Source organism: Balaenoptera physalus (genome assembly GCF_965194825.1).
Source record: "Balaenoptera physalus genome assembly, chromosome: 10".
NCBI classification, from domain to species: domain Eukaryota; kingdom Metazoa; phylum Chordata; class Mammalia; order Artiodactyla; family Balaenopteridae; genus Balaenoptera; species Balaenoptera physalus.
The window spans coordinates 57,731,778-57,751,150 of NC_138889.1; the positions used below are offsets into that span (position 1 = coordinate 57,731,778).

At 40.8% G+C, this 19,373-nt stretch overlaps 1 protein-coding gene across 2 annotated transcripts in view; it reads left to right on the forward strand.

Annotated features, from left to right (window-relative positions):
* The window catches only part of RSF1 (remodeling and spacing factor 1), a 179,515-nt gene that overhangs the window by 63,878 nt on the left and 96,264 nt on the right, over positions 1 to 19,373 (forward strand). The window contains exon 2 of one of the 2 annotated variants that reach the window (XM_082410311.1): positions 17,283 to 17,391. The exons of the other annotated variant lie outside the window; for it this stretch is intronic. The gene's annotated coding sequence lies outside the window, so the exon portion shown is untranslated. The remainder of the gene's footprint in view (positions 1 to 17,282; positions 17,392 to 19,373) is intronic. 2 annotated transcript variants of the gene reach the window in all.

The window sequence follows — 19,373 nt, forward strand, 5'->3', positions numbered from 1 at the left end:
CATCCCTGGGATAAATCCCTGGGATAAAAAAAATATATATATATATATATATCATGATCTTCAACTTCAAGTCATTGCAATTTAACAAATGTTGCAGTGCTTACTACATGCAAGGCACTGTGCTAGCTGGTTAACTTCCCTTCTCCCCCACTCTCAGTGTTGTCAGACATGTGTCAGACATGGTCCTTTTAAAAATCCATTGTTGCTTTTCACTTGCCTCTCAGAGAGTATTGAAGATATGAATCGTGAAAAAAAAAAGGAAGACACTGATTTTCTGAGAGAAACCTCTTGTACAAAATAAATTGAGAGATAGTAAATCTCTATATAAAAATGATTGTACACACACACACTTATGTGCCCACAAACACATATTTACCTTTCATTTTAAACAAATCACTAGGAAAATAAGGGTTGAAGGAAAAGTTCCTTGCTCCTTTACAAGGTAGGCAAATCAACATAGGGTAAAAATAATACCCCACGTCACCTAATCTATTTTGGAATAGTAAAACCAAAAGAGATGAAGAATCAGTTTTATCTTGGGGAAGTTGTTTCTGATTTTAAAATGTAAGCACAATACACATGATGATAAAATGGACTTCTCAACTCAGAATAAATGAACTTTTATGAGTGTACATAACTCTAAAGTAATGATAATGAAGTAATTCAAATAAAGGGAAGGTTGGTGTGTGAGATGTCTCCAAAATTTTTCATAATATTTGGTTTTCCCTTTACTTAGGACTTCTTTTAAACAAGGCGAAAACTTAAGGTTTTCTGGCCTGTTTTGGACAAGTTGTTATGAATTTTACCATCTCATCTTTAAATCTCTATTCTTGAACTCCAAATGTTTCCCTCGATTACAGTGTACAGTAATAAACAACTGCTACTCTCTGCTTGTTCCCACCCACTTGTACAAGTAAGTCTGTAGTATTTCAGGACCTCTGATTTGGTTTTCAAGAGGCTTTTTCTTGTCACTGGCTCTCCTCCATTTCTGCTGACCCAGGCTTCCAAGAGTGTGAGGGATAATGGGATACACTCTCCGAAGAGTTTGATGCCTCTCTTTTTATTTGTTTTGCTCATCACTGTATTAAAAACATAAAATTCTAACTGAGTAAATTTGAAGATCGAATTGGCTTTATTCAATGATTTATGAATCGGGCAGCATCCCATTGAGCAAGTAGAAAGGAGCTTTGCGGAGCTGTAAAAAATGCAAGAACTTTACAGGCAGGAGGGGGCAGAAAAGGGAAGTTCCTAGCTAAGAGTGGATTGTTTCAGGCAGGGTCACCTTCCTTTTGGGGGAAGGTGGGGGGTCACCCCTCTAGTGCTGACCAGGTAATTCCAGATCTATTGGTGAAAGGTCCCATTCCTGAGAGAGGCTGAAACTGCAATTAGGTTAGCTATTAAGTCTTGGTTTGCTGACGTGGGACTTAGCACAAGTGAGTCCATTTGGGGTTTGTTGTTTCTTTACTAACAACTGTATCTCATTCCTAGCTCTTAACCCCAGTACCTAGATACTTGCTGGTGAATGGATGACCAGACCAGTGAATTCAGAATTTCAGAGAAGTTCTTTATAATGAGAGACAGGCAGAGAAATGGCAGTTCTACCACCCAGTAAGTTTTGAACTCTTGCAGGTCTGATGCCCAAATCAAGCGTGGGAACGTGAACAGTGAGACTGAGTGAAAACACAGCAGTTCTTTGTGTTTCTGTTAGAGAAACACTGGTGGGAGACAGAGGACAAAGGAAGGAGACACAGGACTGGAGTGACCTCAGCTGGGGGCGGGGTTTCACAGTGTTGGGTGCTGCAGAGAGGTAGTCAGCAGGAGCAGGGGCTGTGTACGTCATCAGAGGCATTTTTTATTTTATTTTATTGTTTTTATTGACGTATAGTTGATTTACAATCTTGTGCCAATCTGCTGTATGGCAAAGTGACTCAGTTATACACATATAGACATTCTTTTTTTATATTCTTTTCCATTACAGTTTATCACAGGATATTGACTCTAGTTCCCTGTGCTGTAGAGTAGGACCTTGTTGTTTATCCCTCCTATATATAATAGTTTACATCTGCTAATGCCACACTCCTAGCCCTTCCCTCTCCCACCCCCCTCCTCCTTGGCAACCACAAGTCTGTTCTCTATGTCTGTGAGTCTGTTGCTGTTTCATAGATAGGTTCATTTGTGCCATACTTTAGATTCCACATGTAAGTGGTATCACATGGTATTTGTCTTTCTCTTTCTGACTTACTTCACTTAATAATCTCTAGTTGCATCCATGTTGCTGCAGTCATCAAAGGCATTTTAGAAGAGGCTCTGCTTGCCATAGCCTCTGGCAGCGTTGCTTCCTACAGTGGAAAGAAGAATGTTGTTGATGGGAATTCCCAAAGTTAGGCTAAAGTGGGGGTGAAGTAACTTTTCTAGGTGAAGAGGTGATCTTTTTTTTTTTTTTTTTTGATTTGTATGTGTGTGTTTTATTATATATTAGTCTCTTAAATCAAATAGAAGACAAAAAGTGGAGCTACAAACCAAAGTTACAACAGTACTAGCTTTTCTCGTCACCCGTCTGTCTACTTTTACCAGAGGTCTTTATTTCTTCATAAGGCTTTGAGCTACTGTCCAGGGTCCTTGACTGCAACCTGAAGAACTCCCTGTGGCAGGCGGGTCTGGTGGTTAAGAACTCTCTCAACTCTTGATTAACTGGGAATGTCTTGATTTCTCCCTCATTTTCGAAGGAAAGTTTTGCTAGGTATAGGATTCTTGGTTGACGGTTTCTTTCCTTCAACACTTCAAGTACATTGAGTCATGCCATCTGGCCTCCGAGGCTCCTGATGAGAAATCTGCTCAATGACCTTCCTGGCAAACCTTCTCTCAGCTTCATAGACTTTCATAATGTACCGTATCATGTCTTATGCAACAGAACATTTTGTGTAGTATCGTGAAGTCAGTTAAGTTGTAACGTTATTTTGAGACCAGAATTTAAGGAAAAGGAATTGAACATTTCAAGTGTAGACATTATGAGGTCTCTAAAATTATTACACATTTTCAAACTAGAAATTAAAAGGCCACTGAAGTATCCTGCAGATTTTTATTTATAACAAAGTGAATACCAATATCTAGTAACACACGTAAAGAAAAATTTCTTTGGGATCCTTTTTCCTAAGTGTAAAGGGGCCTTGAACTCAAAAAGTGAGAAAACCACTGTGGTGTATCCCCAGCGGTGATGGGTCCATTTCTTGCTCTGACCTCAGAGTGCACCATTGTGATGTACTTCACAAAGCCCTATGAAAGAGAAAGGTGGGCCCAGGTTTTTGGTCCTTAGAGCCCAGGAAGCTGCTTTTGGTGACCTGACGGCCTTGGACCTACAGTTAGCTTGTGTTTTCCTTGTTTCTGCCATTTTGTTGATTTTCGTTTCTCCTTTCTCTACTCTTTTTTAATTGTGTCATTGTTCTTTCTACAGTTAGCATAGTGAGTATTGTTGGTATAGTTAGCACAGTTGGTATAGTTAATAGTTTATTAGCATAGTTAGTGTAGTTAGTACTAGTTAGCGCTGTTGGTACAGTTAGCGTAGTTAGCGTTGTTAGTAGAGACAGCATACTTAGCCCTGTTAGTACAGTTAGCATTGTTAGTTAGCGTAGTTAGCGTTGCTAGGTAGTGCTGTCAGTCAGTGTAGTTAGCAGATCACCAGGATGCAGGGCCTCACAGCCAAATCTGCTGGCAAGAAGGCTCATATTGATGACTTCCAGATCCTCCACACCATTGGTGAAGGCACCTTCGGTAAAGTGAAGTTGGCCCGACACATTCTGACCGGGACACAGGTGGCTGTGAAGGTCATAAAGAAAAGGCGTCAGAGCTTCTCAAGTGTCCAGGCACTTTTCCGGGAAGTGTGCAGTCTGAAGGCTCTGAATCACCCCAATATTGTAAAACTGCTGGGGGTGATTGACACAGAGGAGACATTTTTCGTGGTGATGGAGTACCTCAGTGGGGGGGACATGTACCGCTATTTGAAGATCCACGGCCGTATGACAGAGGCGGAGGCCCGAGGCCCGTTCCAGCAGCTGGTCTCCGCCCTGCAGCACTGCCACCGGAGGGGCATCGTGCACCGGGACCTGAAGCCACTGAGCCTCCTCTTTGATTCCAACATGAATACCAAACTTACAGACTTTGGCCTCAGCAACAAGTGTGATGACATTGTCCAACTGGACACGATCTGCGGCACACACCCTTATGCTGCCCCGGAACTCTTCCTGGGGCAGAGCTCCAGCGGCCCTGCGGTGGACGTGTGGAGCTTGGGAGTAGTGCTGTACACCATGGTAACTGGGTCCCAGCCCTTTGTGGGAAAAGACTTCCAGGAGCTGCGGAAGCAAATCCTACAAGGGCAGTACCCCATCCCACCTTATCTGTCTTTGGAGATAAGGGATCTATTACAAAAAATGATTGCCCTCAACCCCAGTGACAGAGGCACCTTACCTGACCTCGTGAGGCATCCATGGGTCAACATGGGCCAGAAGGAGCCACTCCAGCCACCCTGTAAAGAGGACCTGGAGGTGACAATGGTGAGGACTCCGGGCTTGACTTGCGACCAGATCCAGGACACTGGGACAGGCAGTGTGAGCTCCAAGAAACCCAAGGTAGAGGTCTCCATCATAACTCTGAAGCCCTTCTCTTGCGGGGACCTCTGTGGCAGTGAACTTGAGCCTTCTCCAAGCCCTGTGGTGTCCTCCCTGCAAACCAGGTGGCTCTACCACAGAAAAAATGTGCAGCTGCAGGAAGACCAGCAGGCAGGGCAGAAGACCGGTGAGTCTGCCTGTCCCCCACCCAGCTTGGAGGCGAGGACTGCCACCCCCAGCCCAGCCCAGCCCCCCAGTGTGGCACTGGGACATCCACCTCCAGCAGCAGCAGCAGGATTGGAGTCCCAGAGGGAAGCAGCTGCCCCCTGGGTGTGTCCAACACTGGAAGGTCCTCCCACGCTGGGCAGCCTGAGAGTGTGTCCTCATCCACTCTCTCTGGCCAGAGCCAGAAAAAGCAAGGGGTGGCTGGGAGAATCTGGAACTTTATTTTGAAACATCTTTGTTGCAAGCTGCCCAGCATGAGGCGTCATAATAAAGTGAGCCCATGTGAACCCCATGGATGACTGAGGCAGGAAGGTCAGGGCGCCGTGCTCCCTGGGGCCCGGTGCAGGGGAAGAGGAGTGTGTTCTCTGCACGGCCTTCAGAAGCATCGTATCCAAGACCCTGGCCAGCTCAGAGGATGGTCCGGAGCAGCCCGGGCGACCGAAAGCGAGGCCACCGTGGCTGCAGGTCTGCCCCTCAACCCCCACCTGGGTGAAACTTGAGAGACTGGACTGTCATTCCTGGGGCACGTCTCCCCTCCCCTACTCTTCTGTCTTCCGTGTTGGTGGGGGAGAGGGATAGTTCTTGTTCCAAGAACTCCTTGGTTCTTCCAATTCTAGTTAATAAACTTGATGCTCCAGAAAATGTAGAGTGCATAGATTAAAACTAAGGATAATATAATGCCCATATTTCTGCCACTCAGAATTAATGCTTTTCTGTTTTACTAGTCCTTTCACATTTTTACTAACTTGAATTAGATAGTACTTCTCATGAAATGTGAAATCTGTCCCCACTTTATCATTATTTTTTGGCAAATATTCTAACTTTTAATTATGTTAGTGAACATATATATAGTCTGTTAACTCGTAGAGCACTTTTGTACATTTTGCCTAAAGGTCTGTTAGTTTTACTTTGCAACACTAAGCAATTAGCTTTTACAGACAAAATGACAAACATCTCTGTTACTGATAATCAGGTACCCTCATCTACTTAGCCATTGATACATTTGTCGACTTGGAGTTTTATTGTAGTTGCAGTGATTTGACTTTTAAAAATTAGTTTTAATGTATAAATAGGCCATGTTTTGAGATTACAGAACAAGTATAGACATGCTTTTAATCTTCGTTTTCTTTGAGAATTTTGTGGTCTGTGCACATAAAACATTAATTAGATTGAGAACTTCCTTTTAGCACAGCAGTTTTCAACTTATTTTTCATAAAGCCATAGGGTTTCCCCAGAATTGCTTCTGGGCCCAAGTGTTGGTCCACTAGGGCTACTATAACAAAATACCACAGAGTGGGTAGCTTAAAATTTATTCACAGTTTTGACGGCTGGAAGTCCAAGAGCAAAGTGCTGGCAAATTTGGTTCCTAGTAAGCACTCTCTTCCTACCTTGTATTAGGCCTTCTTGCTGTTTCCTCAAATGGCCTTTCCTGTGGGTGTGCTCAGGGAGGTGGAATCTCTGGTCTCAGCGACACCAGTCCTGTAGGATTAGGGTGGCCCTGCTCTTAAGATCTCCTTTAACTTTAATTATGTCCTTAAAGACCTTACCTCCATATACAGACACCTTGTGGGTTAGGGCTTCAACATATTAATTTTGAGGGGACACAATTCAGTTCATAAAAACTAATGAAATATTTTGTTGGAAGAAAGTGATTATGGTGATTAATAAAAAGGGAAGGGGGGTTGAAAACTACTCATACATTATGTAGTTCCTTCAACATAAGAATTTATTGCATTCATGTACAACTTTTCAGGAGCCTATTTATTTAGTGAAATGGAGATTCATCCCTATAAACTGTCTTTCCTGGGATTCTAGATCTCTCTTAATTTCTTAGTAATTTAGATTTATAGAATCTTAAATGATGCAAACAGTCAGGAATTCCCATTGACTTGAGAGTCATTAAAATTTTGATTACAGTACGGTATGCTTCAGTAAATTATTGTAGAGTCTGGTTGTAGTGATTTCTAGACTAAAGTTAAAAAGTGTTGAATTAAGAATCAGAGAGTTCAGGACTGGATCAAGCTGGCGGAAGAGAAGGATGTGGAGCCCACTCTTCCCACAAATACATCAGAAATAATCATTATGTGGAAAAATTCTCACAGAATACCTACTGAAGGCTGGCAGAAGATCTCATAAAACCAAAGTGGCAAGAAAGATCACCATGTAATGGGTAGGACCAAAGGAAAAAAAAGGGAATTGGCACAGGACGTGCACCCCTTGGAGGGTGCTGTGAAAAAGAAAAGGTTTCCTCACCCTAAGAAGCCCGTTCACCAGCGTGGAGATCAGCCATGACAGAAAGGGAGCTTCAGAGGCTCAGAGGAGAGTGCAGCAGCTAGCTTGGGGCAGGCAGAACAGAGAGAGACCTGCACAGAACAGATCCTGGACATCTTGCTGCACTCCCCAGCTTGAGACACATGTCTGCTGGTGTGCATGGGGGCTGGGTGCTGAAATTTGGGCTTCAGAGGACAGACATGGGGAGAGGCTTGGGGTTGGCTGTGCAGAAACAGCCTGAAGGGAATGGAGTGTGGTCTAAGCCACAACCGGGGGTTTGCACAGGAAGGAGCCAAGGTCTGCCATTGAAGCCCCATTGGTAATGTGAGCCCTCTAAGGGAGGGCAGGGCCTGCCTCATCCTCGATGTGCTCACAGCAGGCACGACTCTGCCTCTGCAACCTCTGGGGGCACACAAGCACCTGTGAATCAATACAGACATACAGGGAGAAATTGGTGGAAATACAATAATAGTAGGAGAGTTTAACACCCCACTTACATCAATGGACAGATCTTCCAGACAGAAAATCAGTAAGGCAACAGAAATCCTAAATGATACAATAGAATAGTGCGACTTAGTTGTTGATTTTAGGACATTACATCCAAAAAATCTTTTCAAGTGCACATGGAACATTCCCTAGGATTGACCACAAGCTAGGACACAAAACAAGCCTCAGCATTTTAACACATGATTGACTGGAGATGTATTAAGACATCTTCTGTTACCTGAACGTTATTGACCAGAGATGTATCAATATCGTTTTACAGAGTGGTACAATTAACATCACCATGTGAAGTTGTTGGAGCTTAAAATTGATCAAGCGTTCATTATGCAACTTATAATTGTCATTATCATAAACATTTTGTTCCGTTAGGTTTTTGGTCCAACCTTGTGTATATTATAAACGCAAGTTTATTACCATAAAATTTTCAAAAACGATGCATCGTGAAATTTAAGTGAAGAATTTTTCGGTGAATTTTATGCAGATACTTTCTGTGATTGTCTGAGTGACATGTATACTAGTGTCTCAGGAGATGGTAGTTCTTTACAATATAGTTCTGATTCAGTCGATCAATAGTCGACTTCAATTCAATAGTCAATCTAACTATTAGACCAACAGAAAGACAAAGCCTTAGTGATTGATTCTGATAAGGAAAGTGAAAATGAAACTCATGGTGCTAGAGAACTCTCCATTGCTGCTACAGAAGAGTAGATTGAAGACAGCATTTCACGAAAATTAGAAGGCTTTACAGGTGTGTCAGGTGTAACTATTGAATGTAATAACCTGCAAAGTGATTGTGATATAACAGAAATAATTTTTGGTAACGACTTTTTCAAGTTGGTCGCTTCTCAGACAAACTTGTATCACCAACAGAATGAAAAATCATATAAAAAGTATGATAAGGCTTTAAAATGGACTGATGTAACCAATAGTGGCATGAAGAAGTTTCTTGGATTAATAATTTTGGTGGGACAAACAAGAAAGTCACACTGGAAAGAATATTGGTTGACTGATCCCTTACTTGAAACACCTATGTTCCCAAAGATTTTGACGAGATGAAGGTTAACTCCACTTCCTGCAGATAGAATTTCAAAAGTTAAACCTCTTTTGGAATATTTTCTCCCAAAATTGGAATCAATCTGTATACCCAAACAAGAGCTATCATTTGATGAGGCAGTGAATCTGAGTTCATTGCCTCATGAACTCAGAGGACGACTCAGATTCAAAACATATAATCCTAGAAAACTTACAAAATATGGAATTTTGGTCATGATGGTTAGTGAAAGTGAAACTGGATATATATATATGCAACCTTGCGATTTACACAGGTGAAGGAAAGAAACTGCAAGAAACAGTATTATTGGTCCTACAACCTTATCTTGGTTCATGGCACCATACTTACCAAGACAATTATTACAACAGTGTGTCCACATCTGAAACATTGTTGAAAAATAAAACCAGTTTGTGGGACTGTAAGAGAGAGTCGTGGGCTACCAAACCAATTAAAGGAGAAATATAAAAATGTACAGAGGGGAGAAATGACATTCTTACGGAAGGAGAAGTGATTCTTCTCATATGGAAAGACAAGAGGCTAGTCCGCATGGTGACAACTATTCACGATGCCTCTATAGCATCTACAGGAAAGGAAGACGGGAGGACTGGCCATCAGATAACTAAGCTCACTTGTATATTAGAGTATAATAAATATATGAAAGGAGTTAATTGATCCAATCAATATCTGGCAAACTTCAGTATCCTCTGGAAAACTCAAAAGTGGTATAAGAAAGTAGGTTTCTCTTTGAGTAGTTGCGGTTTATTCAATGCGTTTAAAATTTATTGCAGCCTTAATGCACAGAATAAAATGACTTACAAGCAATTTTTGTTAGCAATTGCTAGAGAATGGGTAACTGACTTTTCTGGTGAATGTAGTGTTAGTCCCACACCTGGACCTTCTTGTGGCGTTTCTAAAAGAGCCCCCCACAAAGATCCATCTTGTGGACTATCAGGTAAATTAAAAGGACATATTCTAGAGAAAATAATACCTACAGGATTAAAAAAAAACTGCCGCCAGGAAGTGTAGAGCCTGCTCTTCCAGGGGGAAGCATGGTGATACATGGTATATTTATAATAGATGTTCTGTTCCCCTGCACAGAGGTGCCTGCTATACTGCCTGCTATACTGCCTATCACACTCTAACAAAATATTAGAATGCTTTACTACAACATATACAAAGTTTCAAATAAATACGTTAAGTACAAAAAAAGTTGTTGATATTTACTCAGATGTGGTATTTCAGTATTCACTTACATAACAAATTGCTGGCCACAAGCATTAGTTTCTGCAGAAATCCCCCAGCCAATAATGTGTTAAGAGGATAGAAGTTATTTTGAGCATCTTTTCTGACCATAATGGCATGAAACTAGAAATCAATCACAGAAAGAGAAATGAGAAAAAAATGATTACATGGAGACTAAACAACATGTCACTAAAATCCAGTGGGTCAATGATGAAATCAAAGAGGAAATTAAAAAATACCTCAAAACAAATGACAATGAAAACACAACCATACAAAATCTATGGGATGTAGCAAAAGCAGTTCTTAGAGGGAAGTTAATAGCAATACAGGCCTTCCTCAGAAAACAAGAAAAATCTCAAATATACAACCTCACCTACCACCTAAAAGAATTAGAAAAAGAAGAACAAACAAAACCTAAAGTCAGCAGAAAGAAGGAACTAATACAGATCAGGTAGGAAATAAATAAAATAGAGATTTAAAAAACAGAAAAATCAGTAAAACCAAAAGCTGGTTCTTTGAAAAGGTAAACAAAATTGACAGCCTTCTGGCCAGGCTCACCAAGACGAAAAGAGAGAGGAAGCAAATAAACAAAATAAGTGAAAGAGGAGAATTAACAACCGATACAGCAGAAATACAAAAAACCATAAGAGAATACTATGAATAATTATATGCCAGCAAATTAGACAACCTAGAAGAAACAGACAAGTTTCTAGAAACATATGGCCCACCAAAACTGAATCAACATGAAACAGACAATTTGAATAGACCAATCACTAGAAGTGAAATAGAATCTGTAAAAAAAAAAAAAAACCCTGCAAACAACAGTTCAGGACCAGATGGCTTCACTGGGGAATTCTACCAAACATACAAAGAACTTGTACTGATCCTTCCCAAACTCTTCCAAAAGACTGAAGAGAAGGGAACACACCTAAAATCATTCTGTGAAGCCACCATCACTGTGATACCAAAACCAGACAGACAATACCAAAAAAGAAACAGGCCAGTATCTTTGAAGAATGTAGATGCAGAAATTCTCAACAAAATATTAGTAAACCAAATCCAACAACACTTAAAAAAAAGATCATACACCACGATCAAGTTGGATTCATCCAAGGGTCACAAGTTTGGTTCAATATATGCAAATTAATGTGATACACCACATCATCAAATGAAAAGACAAATACCACAACTTCCTGTAGTCCAGTGGTTGAGAATCCATCTTGCAATGCAGGGGACTCCAGTTTGATACCTTGTCATGGAAGTAAGATCCCACATGCCAACGGGGCAACTAAGTCCGTGCACCACAACTACTGAGCCTGCATGCCACAACTAGAGAGCCCATGTGCCACAACTACAGAACACATGTACTCTGGAGCCCACACGCCACAACTAGAGAGCCTGCGTGCTGCAACTACTGAGCCCACATGCTCTGGAGCCCATGTGTCACAACTAGAAAGTCTGTGCACTGCAACTAATGAGCCTGCTTGCTCTGGATCCCGTGAGCCACAACTAGAGACAAGCTTGCTCACCACAACGAAAGATCCTGCGTGCTGCAACTAAGACCTGTTGCAGGAAAGAAATACATACATACATACATAAAAACTTTTTTTAAAAAAAAAAGAAAACACAAAAACCACATGATCATCTCAATAGATGCAGAAAAAGCATTTTATAAAATTCAACATCTATTCATGATAAAAACTCTTACCAAAGCAGTAGAGAGAGAACATATCTCAACATACTAAAAGCTGTTTAGGACTTCCCTGGTGGCACTCTGGTTAAGAATCTGCCTGCCAGTGCAGGGGAGATGGATTCAATCCCTGGTCTGGGAGGATCCCACATGCCTCGGAGCAACTAAGCCCGTGTGCCCCAACTACTGAGCCTATGCTCTAGAGCCCGTGCACCACAACTACTGAAGCCTGCGCACCCTAGGGCCCATGCTCCACAACAAGAGAAGCCACTGCAATGAGAAGCCCGTGCACTAAAATGAAGAGTAGCCCCTGCTCACTGCAACTAGAGAAAGCCCGCACTCATCAACAAAGACCCAACGCGGCCAAAAATAGATTAAAAAAAAAATTTTTTTTAATAAAAAAAAAAAACTGTTTATGACAAACGCATGGCCAACATAATGCTCAGTGGTGAAAAGCTGAAAGCCTTCCCACTAAAATCTGGAATAAGACACGGATGCTCACTCTCACCACTTCTATTCAACATAGTATTGGAAGGCCTAACCACAGCAGTCAGACAAGAAAAAGAAATAAAAGGTATCCAAATTATAAGAGAAGACATAAAATTGTAATTATATGCAGATGACCTGATAGTATATATAGAAAACCCTAAAGACTCCACACAAAAATTACTAGAATTGATTAACGAATTCAGCAAGGTAGCAGGTTACAAGATTGACATACAGAAATCTGTTGCATTTCTTTACACTAACAATGAAATATCAGAAAGAGAAAGTTAAAAAAAAATCCCTTTTAAAATTGCATCAAAATAACACCTTAGGAATAAACCTTAGCAAGGATGTGAAAGACTTATATGCTGAGAAGTATAAAACATTGATAAAGGAAATTGAAGATGATTCAAAGACATGGAAAGATTTCCAATGCTATTAGATTGGACAAATTATTATTTTTTAAATGGCCATACTGCCCTAAGCAGTCTACAGATTTAATGCGATCCCTATCAAATTACCCATGACATTTTTCACAGAACTGGAACAAATAATTCTAAAGTTTACATGGAACCATAAAAGACCCAGAATTGCCAAAGCAATCCTGGGGAAAAAGAACAAAGCTGGAGGCATAACCCTCCCAGACTTCAGACAATACTAGAAAGCTACAATAATCAAAACAGCATGGTAGGGCTTCCCTGGTGGCGCAGTGGTTAAGAATCTGCCTGCTAATGCAGGGGACGCGGGTTCGAGCCCTGGTCTGGGAAGATCCCACATGCCGCGCGGAGCAGCTGGGCCCGTGAGCCACAACTACTGAGCCTGCGCGTCTGGAGCCTGTGCTCTGCAACAGGAGAGGCCATGATAGTGAGAGGCCCGCGCACCGCGATGAAGAGTGGTCCCCACTTGCCGCAACTGGAGGAAGCCCTCGCACAGAAACGAAGACCCAACACAGCCAAAATAAATAAATAAATAATAATTTAAAAAAAACAGCATGGTATTGGTACAAGAACAGACATATGGATCATTGGACATAATAGAGAGCCCAGAAATAAACCAACACACCTGTGGTAAATTAATCTTCGACAAAGTAAGCAAGAATATACAATGGAGAAAAGACAGTCTCTTCAGTAAGTGGTGTTGGGAAGGCTGGACAGCCACACTTAAATCAGTGAAGTTAGAACGCACCCTTACACCATAAACAAAAATAAACTCAACATGGCTTAAAGACTTAAATATAAGACATGACATCATAAAACTACTAGAAGAGAACATACACAAAACATTCTCTGACATAAGTAGTACCCATGTTTTCTAAGGTCAGTCTCCCAAGGCAATAGAAATAAAAGAAAAATACACAAATAGGACCTAATCAAACCTATAAGCTTTTGTGCAGCAAAGGAAACTATGAACAAAACCAAAAGCAACCTATGGCCTAGGAGAAAATGCTTGCAAACGATGTGACCAACACGGGCTTAATTTCCAAAATAATCAAACAGCTCATATGACTCAATAACAAACAAGCAACCCAGTGAAAAAGTGGGCAGAAAACCTAAATAGACATTTCTCCAAAGAAGACATACAGAGACTTCCCTGGTGGTCCAGTGGTTAAGAATGCGCCTTCCAATGCAGGGGATGTGGGTTTGATCCCTGGTCGGGGAACTAAGATCCCACATGCTGTGGGGCAACTAAGCCTGCGTGCCCCAACTGCTGAGCCTGTGTGCTCTAGAGCTTGTGCGCCACAACTAGAGAGAAGCCCACGCGCCGCAATGAAGAGCCCGTGTGCCACAACTAAGCCCAGATGCAGCCAAATAAATAATAAATAAATATTTTTTAAAACCAAAAAAACTAGACGTAACAGATGGCCAACAGGCACATGAGAAGGTACTCAACATTGCTAATTATTAGAGAAATTCAAGTCAAAACTGTAGTGAGGTACCACCTCACACTGGCCAGAATAGCCATAATTTAAAAGTCTACAAATAACAAATGCTGGAGCGGGTGTGAAGAAAAGGGAACCCTCCTTCACCATTGGTGGGAATGTAAATTGATGCATCCACTATGGAAAAGAGTATTGAGGTTTCTAAAAAAACTAAAAATAGAGTTGCCTTATGAACCATCAATCCCACTCCTGGGCATATATCCAGAGAAAATTCTAATTCTAAAAGATACATGCACCTCAGTGTTCATAGCAGCAGCATTTACAATAGCCAAGACATGGAAGCAGCCTAAATATCCATCGACAGAGGAATGGATAAAGAACATGTGGCATAGATATACAATGGAATACCACTCAGCCATAAAGAAGAATGAAATAATGCCATTTGAAGCAACATGGGTGGACCCAGAGATAAGTGAAGTAAGTCAGAAAGAGAAAGGCAAATACTGTATGGTATCACTTATATGTGGAATGTAAAATATGACACAAATGAACTTATCTACAAAACAGAAAGAAACTCACAGACATAGGAAACAGACTTATGGTTACCAGAGGGGATAGCCGGGGATGGGGGGAGGAGTGATAAATTAGGAGTTTGGGATTAGCAGATACTACTGTATATACAACAAGGTCCTATTGTATAGCACAGGGAACTATATTCAATATCCTATAATAAATCATAATAGAAAAGAATATGTGGGACTTCCCTGGTGGCACAATGGTTAAGAACCCGCCTGCCAATGCAGGGAACATAGGTTTGAGCCCTGGTCCGAGAAGAGCCCACATGCCGTGGAGCAACTAAGCCCGTGCACCACATCTACTGAGCCTGCATTCTAGAGCCCGTGAGCCACAACTGCTGAGCCCACATGCCTCAACTACTGAAGCCCACACGCCTAGAGCCCGTGTTCTGCAACAAAAGAAGCCACTGCAGTGAGAGGCCCACATGCTGCAATGAAGAGTAGCCCCCACTCGATGCAACTAGAGAAAACCTGTGCGCAACAATGAAGACCCAGTGCAGCCAAAAATAAATAATTTTTAAAAAATGTGTGTGTGTGTGCATGTGTGTGTGTAACCCCTTTGCTCTACACCAGAAACTAAAACATAGCATCGTAAATCAACTGTACTTCAATTAAAAAAAAGAAATCAAAGAGTTCCAGCTCTGCTGGATAAATAAGTTTCACATTTCTGTGACTTGGCACTTCCAAGTAGAACATAAAAGAATACAGAGAAAAAAGAATGCCCCAAATCTCAATATTGGGAATCATCATGTAGTAATCATAGGTGTGAAAGTACTTTGAAAAGTAAACTTCATGGAAATGCAAATTGAGAGCTTCACCAGTAATTTGCTTGAATTTCTCAGCTAAACAAAAGATTTATTTTATTTTCAATGTATGTTAAAACTCTGTTGGCAAGAAAAATTATCCCATTTACTCACATTATTGCATAGTTTTTGGTAAGTGGTTACCTCCAAAATAAAAATGTTAGAAGGAGAAACCATGCGGTAATTTTTCTCTTGTCCCTATTGATGGGATGACTTCTAACATAATGTGAAATTCCACTCCATCATGATTGTTGTGGTAATAATAACAGCTACTTCCATGCTATTCTTTGAAATAAAATGCTATTCTGTTAAAATTTATAGAATGTCCATTTGGAAACTTTTGAGTAACATTTTGTTTAAAAATAATAATCCTGAATTTATAACTTCATTGTATTATTATAGTCAAGCTTCTTAAGAATTGCCCACAGGGACTTCCCTGGGGGCGCAGTGGTTAAGAATCCGCCTGCCAATGCAGGGGACATGGGTTCGAGCCTTGGTCCAGGAAGATCCCACATGCCACGGAGCAACTAAGCCTGCGTGCCACAACTACTGAAGCCTGTGCACCTAGATAGAGACCGTGCTCCGCAACAAGAGAATCCACCACAGTGAGAAGCCCGCGCACCTCAACAAAGAGTAGCCCTGGCTTGCTGCAACTAGAGGAAGCCCGTGCACAGCAATGAGGACCCAACACAGCCAAAAGTAAATAAATAAAAATGAAATAAAGGCCCTTCTATCACTTAAAAAATGTATAGAATCTAAAAAAGATTTAAAAAAGAAAAAAGAATTGCCCACATGTGCTGTATTCAGTATTTCAGTTCTACTGAATCTTCCCCGTCTGGTTCTGACCCCACCATGCCACCAAGACCAAGTCTTGTCAAAATGAGCCTTGTGTTATCAAATCCAGTGGACATTATTTAGTTCTTCTTCAGTAAATATTTTATCAGTCTTCCACATTTGAACCTTTTTTAATCTCTCTCAGCTTTTCTTGATTTCTTCCTCTGGTTGTGTGGTTTCTTATTTTCTTTTGCTGGCTCTTTTGACCCCTGAACATTTCATGAGTAGTACACAAAACAGAATCATCTAATAGAAAAGCTGGAAGATTCCTTAAAATAAGTCATTTAAATGCGGCTTCTAACCATAAATGTGGTTAGCTAAGAATCCACAGCTACTAAAGCTAGCAGATTTTCACCCACCTAATCAGTAAATAGTTTTTGATGGCGTACTCTGTTAGGGACTCAGTAGGGTATTACAGGGGATGTGTAAGACACTGATGTTCTTGAGTCTGGAGTTCAGTGAAGGAAGAAAATAACAGATACACAAATGCATAAAGTGCCAAGCAGAAGTGCAGTGTGGTATCAGGAATAAAGTCATCTGAGGGTATGCAGAATACTTAAAATTTTCTCATCTTTTCAGTGTTTGTAGTAAAGATTGACTCATAAAAAATAGATAATCATTGATTGCTTTCCTTCTTTCTAAAGAGCAATGCTTATGAAAATAATGTGAAAGATATAAGTAGACCAAAGTTGTGAGATAGGAAGTGTCCGACATGAAAGCATACTTCGAGAAGTGGTCACTCAGTGGTTTTTTTATGGAAGGCATTTAGAACAGCTGATATGGGTTGTATGGTGGACAAAAGTTTGACCCTTATGGCCTTTGTTCCTTGGTGTTACATTCTTTAATATGTTATTTGCCAAAGGGGGCTTCATGGATATAATTATATTTATTAATCAGTTGACCTTAAGATAGGGTGATTTTCCTGAATTATCCAAATGGGCCCAATGTAAATTACATGAGCTGTTACAAGCAGAAGAGGTAGGCAGAAGTCAAAGGTAAATGCAGTGTGAGGACTCAGCATACTTCTGCCAGCTTGAAGGTGGAGGGTTATGTGGAAAGCATGAGAAGGAAATGAATTCTGCCAACAATCTGAATGAGCTTGAGTGGTTTTCTTTGCCCAGAGCCCCCAGAAGGAGCGCAGCCCTGCTAACACCTTGATATCACCTTCATGAGACGAAGCAGAGAACCCAGTCAAGCCGGACTACACAGGACTTCTAACCCATAGAAATTGTGAGATAATAAATAGGTGTTGTTTTAAAATGTTAAATTTGTGGCATTTTGTTATGCAGCAGTAAGAACCTAATACAGATTTATTGTATGAATGAAGGATTTATAATTTGATGAGAAAACTCACGTATGATTGGAAGTTTAAAAAAATTCCTTGCAAAAGTATTTTTACATCTTTCATTTTCATCAAAAATGTGCTCTTTTCCTGTAAAAGCCAGAAATAGAACATGAAATTCTCAGATTAGTGCATTTAATTATTTACTGCAAACCTAACCTGATGCTAAACATTAAACAGATTTACTTTTTGGTACTAAATGAGGTATTATTGGGTTGGACAGAAAGTTCGTTCGGGTTTTTCCATAGCCTCTTACGGAAAAACCCGACTGAACTTTTTGGCCAACCCAATAGGTTAGCTGGAAAGAGTCATAGAGTTTTGATGGTAGAAAATCTGGGCTCCATTCTTGGCTCCTCAGCACTGTTGATGTCAGGAAACTTTGTCACTTGTCTGAACCCAAGCTGACTGATCTGTAAAGCTGGGAAAATGCAATCTTATTAAATGGAGAAACTAACAATTTATCTTGCAGAATTGTGAGAATTTAATGAAGTAATGTATGAAATGCACTCAAAACTATTATCTTCACATATTGGCTTCAAGAAGAAAACTATTATTGAAGATAATATAATATTGAAGGTACTATTGAAGCTTACATTATTACCTAATTTTTAAGATATATAAAAGCTAATATTAAGGTAATTTAGTTAACAGAAGGTACCACACCACAAAAACTCTTAAAGTATTTACTGGAATGGTAGGTTGTTACTAAATTCTGAAGGTAAAAATAGATGGCTTTATATGAAACAGGAGGACAAATCAAGATATGTTCAGCATGGAAGTGTCCTTTCCCTAATGACTAAGGAATCAAAGTTGTATCTGTTGGTTGGCTGTCTAGGCCACTTTAGTCTTCACATTTTAATGCCCTTAAATACAGTCCTTTATTAAAAAGGGAGGAGAAAGTACCTTCTATATGCATATGCAAATTCCTACCCAGACCCTGCAGAGTAGATCCATATATTGATATCCCCATTTTACAGATTAGGAAACTGTAATTGCCTTTCTAAAAATCTCTGTCCCTCACCAGAATTCACAAGAGCTAGACCCTGTGTGCCTTATTCACTTTTATGTATATCAAAAGTCCTCAAATTATGGCCCCCTGCCTATTTTTATAAGGCTTGTGAGCCAAGAATACTTTTTTGCAAAGAACATTTGAAATCAGTTCATTGAAAGAGGGAGTACTTGCTTTAATTCCAATTAAGTGAACTATTATTTATCCCCCAAATAGTCCTCTTCTTCTCATTAGTACACCTGTATTACAAAAAAATTATACTTATTATATATTACATATAACGTATATGATATACTACATAGTATATCACATTTCACATGTAGTTATTATATTTTAAATTTCATCAAAAATATTGTGGAGGCAGCTCCCTGGCAGAGTCTGCCTCGGCGGGCCTCCGTGGGCCCATCCTTGAGTTTACATCCGAAGGAGCCCTGGCTGGGCTGAGGAAGGCCACAAGACTCGTGACCTTGGCAGCGTCTGAGGCCAAGCTTGCTGGCCCAGCGCGGAACCTGGGCAAGCCGGAAGCTAGGCTCAGCAAGCTGCCTGCCATGTTGTAAGCAGCCCTTTGAATGTCCCAGGTGATGGCAAAGAATGAAGACGCTTGCCAACAGCCAATGAGGAACTGAGGCGCTCTGACCTGATGTGAGTGAGCTTGTGAGCGGCAACTTCCACATCAGTTGAGTCTTTAGATGAATGCAGCCCTAGCCAATAGCTTGACTGCAACCTCATGAGAAACCATGAGCCAGAACCACCCAGCTAAGGTACCAATTGAATTAAGAGAAGCACACCTCCTCCCAAGAACAGTACTCCAGCTATGACATAACGCCTGGGTAGGGTTCGAAGTAGCAGCCAGGCTGTAAT